Raw genomic sequence first — 11,124 nt, forward strand, 5'->3', positions numbered from 1 at the left:
CGAAGCAGGGTTGAGGTTGGTTGCCTAAAAGTCCCTTTTGCCCCCTTGCCGGATGCTGTCCAGCAACAGGCGTGCAAAATCTCTCATGTTGCACCACTCCTTCTCTTGGAGGCTAGCAGATCCAAGATGGCAGCTGTGACCGCATGATCAAGGCCACACCCATTTTTAACATGCATCACTCGGAGGTGGAGTCAGAGCACCCTGAATACATGATCAGGGCTGGGTTTTGAGAGGGAAGGGCATGCCCATTCCCCCTGTGGTCAATGCTGCTATATTTCTCCTGTTGTTTGCTTGGTTTCCTGAGTTCCTTTTCAGGTACTCCTTAATAGCTTTCAGGATCAAGAAACTCCTCCCTTATTCATTCATTCAATAGATTTATATTCCACCTTCAGTATAGGAGCTCAAAGCAACCAACATAGCATTCTTCCTCCCCATTTCCCCCCCGCTACAACAATCCTGTGAGATAGGCTGGGCTGAGGGACAATGACTAGCCCAAATTTGCCAGTGAGCTCATGTGGTTGAAGGTACATTCAAACCTGGGTCTCCCCAGTACAGTCCAAAACCTTAACCCTGGTATCACGCTGGCCTTTTGAGCCTGCTGTTTTATTCTTCTAGTCTTATAATTGTTTTATACTCAAGGACTGGATGACGTTACGACGTTTTAATGGTTGCAAACCACCAGGAGTTGCTTGACTATAGCACTATACCAACATAGTCAATAAATACCTAGTGGGGCCTTTGTAAGGGTGGCACTGATGTTATGCATGTTCCTTTTCGGGGAGAATTCTGTAATAGATGCTGGGCACTGGGTGACTTTATAAGGCACTTTAAACATGCAGGTGTTGGAAATTCCTACTGCTACATTTTTAATTATTCTGTTACTTGCAATGGGTGGCACTATAAAGTTTTTTCTTCCTCTCTTGGAGCTGCTTTGTGGATAAAAATAGGTCATGCTGAAAGCATTGGGCAGAGCACGCAATAAAGCTGTAATTCTGTATCTACTACAGTAGTTTAGAAATCTCACAAAAATCAACAGTCCTTTTTGTCTCATACTAGTATTATTCGTTAACACGATTGGTATTATCACTAGTTATATAAATTATTAGATAATAATTCTTAGATAATAATAACTAGCATTACTTCTATCAACAGAGCAGTCCTAATTTGTAAATCAAGACAGAGTGACCACCCCAAGCAATTCATTATGTTTAACGTTCAAAAACAATTATGTATTCTACTGTTAACCTGATCATGTTGTTACTTAACAGTCATGCTGAGTCAAAACAGTTTACCCAGGCATAGGTCCCTATATATCTACAGCATTTCATTCTAGGAATTTGCTAATGTTGTTATTATTATTAAATAATAATAATAATATAATTTATTAAATTTACATGCTGCCCAACTCCCAATTGTCATAAAATCAATAGTGATCAACATTATTAACAAATTAAATCAATGGGATTTCAGTTAATACTTTGTGGATCTACTCTATGTTTTAATCAATAATATCAATGACAATAACAACAACTCTCCCATCTTCAGAAAGACATCCCAGGGGTCTATTTGAGCAAACTGCCTATACAAAATAATATAGAGAAGTAGAAAAACAAAACAAAACAATAACATGATTTTCCACTTACCACCATTAGGTAAAATCATCAACAAACTCATCAATAGAATTATCACCATTATTTTTCAGGAAGCTTGCCTGGTGAATTAAATAAAATGTTTATATAAATGTCCTTTAAGATAATAAAGTATGGTTCTCCCATGGTATAACATCAAATTATTAATGCTTTCTGAACCGGTTTTCTTGTATAACCATATGGTAATTACCAAAGCAGATGTTCTCCTAAAATATCTCCCAGGATCAGATTCCATCCAGGTGTCCTGGACTTTATGTCCTCTAATTTGAAGGCAGCACAGCCAATCCTCCCAGGTTATGAGAATTGAAAGCTAACATATCTAGGTAAGGTTGGAATAGGGATCCTAGGAACACACCACAGCAGAAGAATCTCTGAACTGTATGTTGCTAGTGCCAGCTCACACCAGGAAGGACTAAGACATTTGGAGGTTTCCCAACTTAGAAGAGGAGAAAATGATTCAAGAGGAAATCTTGATGGAGCTTTTGAAACTGTGACAGCTGTGCAGAGAAAGGGAGAACAGATGTTTCTCCCTTTCTTCAGACAGAATTTCAGATCATTCAGTGAATTGATGAATAGCTTCAAGACAGGCAAACCGAGAGACAGAGAGAAAATACTTTGTGTCGCGTAAAATTCGCTTATGGATTCTTTGCACTAATCTGGTATCTAGCTTTTAGAAGGAAGGGAAGGGAAGAGAAAATTGCTTAGCTGGGTTCAGATGAGATCTCACATGTTCAGGTGGCTGCAAAAGCAGAACTGCAGAGTAGAATTACAAAAAGTGTTGCATAGAATTCAACACTTAAGGCAGGACATTTGGGCAATACACATTTCAAATTGCAGCATTCTGTCTGCAGTATAAAAAACTTACCCCCCCCCCAAATGATGACTATATTTGCCCATGATCAAACAGCATAAGCTCATGCCATATAAAGTTTTTGTGTAGGTATCATTGTACAGGTATCATTAGTATTTCTATGCATTTTGGATACTTGATGGATTTTGCACCCCTGTAACCAAGATATGCAATGACTCTGTAAGGTTGCTTGGCATTACTATGTAGAGATTGCAAGACAGATCTGAGATTACATAGCCATGCTTTGCCCATGACCTGGGAAAACTCAGAGAAGACCCCTGCTTCCTAAATAGGTCTCTAAGCCACCATACTGCACCAAAACTAAACCTGCCTTCTCTACAACCCTGATCCCCTCACCACTCTTTGAAGTCTACTTCGTTGACACCAAGGAAAGCTCTGCTCCCTTTCCTGGTGAGTTGTAACCCAATACTTAAATATATACAATACTTAATAGATACTTATTATTAACCCAATCCTTAAATAAAGATACTTATCTATTAACCCAATACTTAAATAGATACACTGGAACCATCTTACAAAAACGTCAAGCTACTTAGCTTGACCCAGTACCCAGATTTTGTTCACCCCGCACTGCTCCACTCACTATAGCTTTACACTGGCATCCACTGATTAGAAGTTCAATAGGATTAACTTCTAACTGGGCTATAAGTACCCATTAGCTTGCTTCCAGGTGAGCACGAGGTGAATGCTTAGAATCCTAGTTCAACGCTGGTTTGCCAACAGATGCCCAATGTGTGCTTATCTGGGAAAAGTCCTCTTTGAGTAACTGGACTTATTCTGGTATTATATCATGCTGCCAGATCTGACCTGCAAAAATCCAGACAACCACAAAGTGGCAACAAAGAGATGAAGAAAACTCTAACTCTTTGCCACCATCCAGTGGACATGGAGTTCTTCCCAGCACAGCTTTGGTAGCCCTGGCCAGTATGCTGGTGGCTATTTCCTCGTGCTGCTATTTCTCCTGAAATTTACCTCCAGGCTCACAGTTTTAAGATCAGAGAACTGGCTAATCATCTACTCACCATCAATGAAGAAGCCCTTCCACCCTGAAGCATGGGAAACATTGCTTACCTTGAAGGATATTTCTCAAAAGAAGATAAGCAGGAAGAACTTGGCCTTAAGGAGGGTAGGTTTTTGGGATTTATACCTCTTTGGCTATGCCCCCCTCCTTGACCATGTGACCACTTTCTTCATCAACCCAAACTCAACCTTTCTCAATCATCCCTTTCATTAAAATTTCGGCAGGTCACAATTCCTGCAGCAGCAAGGGTGGACATTATAGATCATTTATATGCTTAAGGCTATATTCAATCAGGGTTTTTTTTCCCCCAGGGGCCTGAAAGCTACCCTAATACAGGCCTTGTTCTAATGAAACAATTGTCCCTCTGTTATCCCTTTCCTGCTAAGTCAGATGACCGCGGTGAGTAAGAACTTAATAAGCAGCTTCATTCATTGTTGAGGGACAGGTGAAAATTTAGACGATTTGACAGACCCCGATCTCTGAGTGCTGAAAAGCTCGGGGGGGTTAAAAAAACAACTGTAAGGGTCTTGCACAGAATTATGGAATCAGAAAACTGGGGAGTTTTAGAAGGGACCACAAAGATAATTTAGGCCAACTCTCTGCAGGAAAACCAATTAAACCATTCTCCAGAGGTAGCTGTCCAGGTTCTCCTTAAAGCCTCCACAGATGGAGGACCCACAACTTCCATGGGTAGATTGTTCCACTGTTGTACAGGTCTTGCCATCAGGAAGTTCCACCCCACCCCCGAAAGGCAGGCAAGTGACTCATGGGAACCCACAAGTTGTGTATGTAAATGTGGATGCATGTAAGTATACTCAAATGCATATACCCTAACAGTGAACTCATGAGCTTCTAGTGCCTTAAGGAAGCAAAACAGAATCATGTGTACAGGCTTGGGGATTCCTTACCTTTGCAGAAGAATGTAAAATATTTTAGAGGGGGAAAGTTTATAATGTGGGGAAGGATATTCCAAAGCCAGCCCATAAGATCTGGGCCTGCTCGGGGGGCCTCAAATGCTGAAGAAAGGGGGAAACTTCCATAGCAAGGGAGCTTTGACTAAGAAGGCTTGCTTCCATGCCCCCATCCATTTCACCTCCTGGGGAGGGGATCCACAACATGCCAGCCCAGTTCAAGCATATCGGACAGATACATTCTATACCTGGATATGTCTGATACTGTGGACACAGTATAAGTCATTATAGGTAGATCAGTGTTTCCCAACCTTGGCAACTTTAAGGTGTGTGGACTTCAACTCCCAGAATTCCCTAGCCAGCATGCTGGCTAGGGAATTCTGGGAGTTGAAGTCCACACACCTTAAAGTTGCCAAGGTTGGGAAACACTGAGGTAGATGATTTTGGAAACTGTTCCATCCAAAAAATTACCCGGTGGTTGGTTTTTTTCCCCAAATTATTTTCAGTAAGTTTGATAGAAAAGAAATAGCTTCCCAAAAAAATTCAAAGGAGAGGACAACTTAAGTAAAATGAAACCCTATGAAGTGCAGGATTCTCCCACTCACCTTGGTTATGAAAAGGCCAAAGGGTACATACAAGCATCCCATCTTTCACTGTGGAAATCCTTCTGGTGAGGTCACACAGTAGACCATTCCCAGCTGCCCTCACTTCAATTAAATCCTAAGGCAGGATCACACTGCCAAAAATCAGAAGTTCCATTTCCCAGCATTTTTTCAGAGGAAATAAGATTTGCACAATCTAAGATCTTTAGTAAAGTACAATCATCCTCAAGTTGAGTCCAACTCCTGATCACTTCATGGACATGTTCATGGGTTTTTCTTGGAAGAAATATGGAAGAGGTTTAGCATTACCTTCTTTTGGAATGTTTTCTTGACTTCTCAGTCTACCCTACAGCCTTGGTGGCCTCTCATTCCAAGGACCAACCAGGGTGGACTCTCCCCAACTTTTGAGATTCATCAAGATCAACTAGATGCTATTGCCTGGCTGGATATGCATCAGGCTAGCTGATCCAAATTAGCAAAGACAATGCACAAACACACAGAAAAAAACAATTAAAAATACTCCACCAAATCACTTGTGTGACATAGAATTCTAGAGTTGGAGATAAGCCATATATGTCCTGTTCAGTGCAGGAATCTAGATTTCAACAGTCCCAACAGAAGGTTGTCCAGCCTCCATCTGAACCCATTTAATGAAGAGCATCCACCATCTTAGTCAAATTGGTTCCACTGTTGGCTGCTCTTATAATTGATTGACTGATCATGTGCCACCAAGTCAGTGTCAACTCTTAGCGACCACATAGATAGATTTTCTTCATCACAATCTTATTATTAGGAAGGTTTATTTTTCCCAACAGTCAAGCAGAATATACCATCCTCTGTATAATTTAGATCCATTATTCAATGTCCTGCATTCTAGAATGAGAGAGAACAGGTTTTGATCTTCCATGTGAATCCTGAAGACTTCTATCATATCCCCCCCTCTGATGTCTTTTCTTAAGGTTAAACATATCCATATCTTTCATCTTTCCTCACAGGATTTATTTTATAGTTCTCTGGTCATCAGCGTTGCTCTTCTCATAATCTACCCTAATTTCTCTGAACCCTTCTTAATGTGGTGCCCAGAATTGGACACAATACTTGAAGTAATATTTGATCCAAGCAGAATAAAGTGAAACACTTTTGTCTCATCATCTGGAAATTATACTTCCGTTGATGCAGTCTAAAACTGCATTTGCTTTTTTTGCAGGTGCATCATTTATTACGTTCTAGTACTGTTTTTATAAGTAATATTACCAAGCCAGGTATTCTCCAACTTGTATTTTGCATTTGATTTTGTTTCTTTTTTGTTACTCTGTTAAATTTCTTTTTTTTTCCTTTTGGCCTGTTTCTCTCTCCTATTAAAATTGTTCTGAATTTTATTTGACTCTTCCAGGGTATTACTTCTTCTTGCACAATTTAGTATCAGACTAAAGAGATTAGGGAAGACCCACAGATCAGCTAGATATGAGCTCACTAATATTCCTAAGGAATATGCAGTGGAGGTGAAGAATAGATTTAAGGGACTGGACTTAGTAGATAGGGTCCCGGAAGAACTATGGACAGAAGTTCGCAACATTGTTCAGGAGGCAGCAACAAAATACATCCCAAAGAAAGAGAAAACCAAGAAGGCAAAATGGCTGTCTGCTGAGACACTAGAAGTAGCCCAAGAAAGAAGGAAAGCAAAAGGCAACAGTGATAGGGGGAGATATGCCCAATTAAATGTAAAATTCCAGAGGTTAGCCAGAAGAGATAAGGAATTATTTTTAAACAAGCAATGCGCGGAAGTGGAAGAAGACAATAGAATAGGAAGGACAAGAGACCTCTTCCAGAAAATTAGAACAATCGGAGGTAAATTCCAGGCAAAAATGGGTATGATCAAAAACAAAGATGGCAAGGACCTAACAGAAGAAGAAGACGTCAAGAAAAGGTGGCAAGAATATACAGAAGACCTGTATAGGAAGGATAACAATATCGGGGATAGCTTTGACGGTGTGGTCAGTGAGCTAGAGCCAGACATCCTGAACAGTGAGGTTGAGTGGGCCTTAAGAAGCATTGCTAATAACAAGGCAGCAGGAGACAACGGCATCCCGGCTGAACTGTTCAAAATCTTGCAAGATGATGCTGTCAAGGTAATGCATGCCATATGCCAGCAGATTTGGAAAACACAAGAATAGCCATCAGATTGGAAAAAAATAAACTTATATCCCCATACCAAAAAAGGGGAACACTAAAGAATGTTCAAACTATCGAACAGTGGCACTCATTTCACATGCCAGTAAGGTAATGCTCAAGATCCTGCAAGGTAGACTTCAGCAGTTCATGGAGCGAGAATTGCCAGATGTACAAGCTGGGAAAAGGCAGAGGAACTAGGGACCAAATTGCCAATATCTGCTGGATAATGGAAGAAGCCAGGGAGTTTCAGAAAAACATCTATTTCTGTTTTATTGACTATTCTAAAGCCTTTGACTGTGTGGACCATAACAAATTGTGGCAAGTTCTTAGTGGTATGGGGATACCAAGTCATCTTGTCTGCCTCCTGAAGAATCTGTATAACAACCAAGTAGCAACAGTAAGAACAGACCAGGGAACAACGGACTGGTTTAAGATTGGGAAAGGAGTACGGCAGGGCTGTATACTCTCACCCTACCTATTCAACTTGTATGCAGAACACATCATGCGACATGCTGGGCTTGAGGAATCCAAGGCTGGAGTTAAAATCGCTGGAAGAAACATTAACAATCTCAGATATGCAGATGATACCACTTTGATGGCTGAAAGCGAAGAGGAACTGAGCAGCCTTATGATGAAGGTGAAAGAAGAAAGTGCAAAAGCTGGCTTGCAGCTAAACCTCAAAAAAACCAAGGTTATGGCAACCAGCTTGATTGATAACTGGCAAATAGAGGGAGAAAATGTAGAAGCAGTGAAAGACTTTGTATTTCTAGGTGCGAAGATTACTGCAGATGCTGACTGCAGTCAGGAAATCAGAAGACGCTTAATCCTTGGGAGAAGAGCAATGACAAATCTCAATAAAATAGTTAAGAGCAGAGACCTCACACTGACAACAAAGGTCCACATAGTTAAAGCAATGGTGTTCCCCGTAGTAACATATGGCTGCGAGAGCTGGACCATAAGGAAGGCTGAGAGAAGGAAGATCGATGCTCTGGAACTGTGGTGTTGGAGGAAAATTCTGAGAGTGCCTTGGACTGCAAGAAGATCAAACCAGTCCATCCTCCAGGAAATAAAGCCAGACTGCTCACTTGAGGGAATGATATTAAAGGCAAAACTGAAATACTTTGGCCACATAATGAGAAGACAGGACACCCTGGAGAAGATACTGATGCTAGGGAGACTGGAAGGCAAAAGGAAGAGCAGCTGACCAAGGGCAAGATGGATAGATGATATTCTAGAAGTGATGGATTCGTCCCTGGGGGAGCTGGTGGTGTTGACGACCGACAGGAAGCTCTCGCGTGGGCTGGTCCATGAAGTCACGAAGAGTCGGAAGCGACTAAATGAAGAAACAACAAAGGGTATTACTTATCCCACCTCATATTGGACAGTAAAGATCCAAGGACCAAGAGGTCCCTTTCTTCAGATTTGATGAGGAACCTCTTTCAATAAGATTTTTGACAGCTAGGCATCCATTCAATTGCTATGCCATCAAAACCACACCCAGCAAGTTTGTTAATCTGCACGTCACAGGGTACCTTGTCAAATGCTTTCCAGAAGTTATGATGTCTACAGCATTCAACACTCTATTAAGGAACTTACCTGATCAACAAATGTGATATAGTTAATATCATAAACTTTGTTCTTAACAAATTAAGGCTGACTTCTGATAATTGCCATATTGCTCTCAAGCTGCTTATGGATCAATCTTTAGCATCTTTCACAGGTATTAGTGTGAGACAGAATAATGTGTAATTTGTTGAATCTTCCTTTTTTTCCTTTTTTGAACAAAGAATACTTCCTCTCTTTGGATATCTGGTACTTCAACATTCTTTAGGATTTCTCAGAAGTAGCACAGAAGGCTTCAGCCCAACCATCAGTTCATTCCTTCAGTACCATAAAATGTGATTGATCTGGCCCTCAAGATTTAAATTCATTCAGAGTAAGAAGGTACCCCCAACTCTGTTTCTACGAGTCTTGGTCTTCAATCCTGCTTCTTCCTTCTGCTCTTCACAGTTTCCTGGTGGACTACCTACTTTCTGTTGTTGTTGAAGAAGACTAAACCGCTATAGCAGTTAAGCTTTTTCCTTGTTACCTGTCAGCATTTTGCTGTCTTTCTGTTACTTTAATTCTGAACATCTATAAAGGAGCCCTTTTTATTATCCTTCACTAACGTCAGCTAATTCTGTGCTTTTGCTTTCCTAACCCCAGGATTGGAACTCTAGACTGTCTGTGCTTCTCCTCTGTAATAACACTACCACAATTATTTATTTATTTGTTTATTTAATATCCCACCTTTATTATTTTTTTTAATAAATAACTCAAGGCGGCCAACATAGCTAATACTCCTTCCTCCTCCTGTTTTCCCCACAACAACAACCCTGTGAGATGAGTTGGGCTGAGAGGGAGTGGCTGGCCCAAGGTCACCCAGCCAGCTTTCATGCCTAGGCGGGACTAGAACTCTCCTACCATGCCTGATTGGCTCTTGGGCTGAGAGACAGTGGCCGGCCCAAGGTCACCCAGCCAGCTTACATGCCTAGGCGGGACTAGAACTCTCCTACCATGCCTGATTGGCTCTTGGGCTGAGAGACAGTGGCCGGCCCAAGGTCACCCAGCCGGCTTTCATGCCTAGGCAGGACTAGAACTCTCCTACCACGCCTGATTGGCTCTTGGGCTGAGAGAGAGGGACTGGCCCAAGGTCACCCAGCCGGCTTTCATGCCTAGGCAGGACTAGAACTCACAGTCTCCTGGTTTCTAGCCTGTTGCCTTAACAACTAGACCAAACTGGTCTATTATATAATTATATTATATAATTAACTAGTAAAACTAACCCTCTCCCCAAAAATTGCTATTCCAGTCACCAAATGTTTGTCCCTGGACTAGGACAAGACTTCATGGTAGACCTCTTCTCACATGGGCCTTTCTCCAGATCAGAGAGTGAAACCCAACAGCCAACAATACTGCAAAGTGATGGAATGTTGTAAACAAAAGCAACAAAGCATTTTCAGTTACCTTGCAACAATCAGGTAAATTGAAGGATGCCACCAGGGGAAGAAAATGCAATATACATTCAAAAGGACCTTAAGAATGAGGTAGGGGTTAAGGCACCAGGCTAGAAACCAGGAGACTGAGAGTTCTAGTCCCACCTTAGGCATAAAAGCCGGCTGGGTGACCTTGGGCCGGCCACTCTCTCTCAGCCCAAGAGCCAATCAGGCATGGTAGGAGAGTTCTAGTCCCGCCTTAGGCACGAAAGCCAGCTGGGTGACCTTGGGCCAGTCCCTCTCTCTCAGCCCAGCCCACCTCACAGGGTTATTGTTGTGGGGAAAATAGGAGGGGGAAGGAATATTAGGTATGTTTGCCGCTTTGAGTTATTTATAAAAATAATAATAAAGGAGGGATAAAAAATCTGAAACAAAAAAAAAAGGGGGGGGGGGGAGACACCTTATAGGAAGCTGAAGGAAAGGTAGCACAGTCCTAAGGAACAAAATAGGAAAATCAGACTTTGCAAAGTTAGAATAGAAAATCCAAAACACAAAATCAATGTAACCTACCCTAGTTTTTTCCAGCCTTTAGTTTACAGGTGTATAACATTCATCATTCCCAGCTTATAAAAAAAGGCTGAGCTGTAGATCTATAAACATGGAGGGCCAAACTGGTTTACTCATCAGTAAGATAGAGCCTTAAATTGAGCTTTGAAATGCAAATGTACGTAACGGTAATCTTGTTAGATATTTCTTTCTTTTTTTAAGTGAAGACAGAACTGCAATGTAATTCTTACATTTTAATTCAAGTTTGGTTCAACGTGGTTTCAAACAATTAAGAATCTGATGATTTACATTCACTAACAAACTAGGGAATATTCTTTATGAAAAATAACAATTATTATAATATTTCATTTCAGGTA

The sequence above is a fragment of the Candoia aspera genome, chromosome 3, assembly GCF_035149785.1.
Source record: "Candoia aspera isolate rCanAsp1 chromosome 3, rCanAsp1.hap2, whole genome shotgun sequence".
Taxonomy (NCBI): Eukaryota; Metazoa; Chordata; class Lepidosauria; order Squamata; family Boidae; genus Candoia; species Candoia aspera.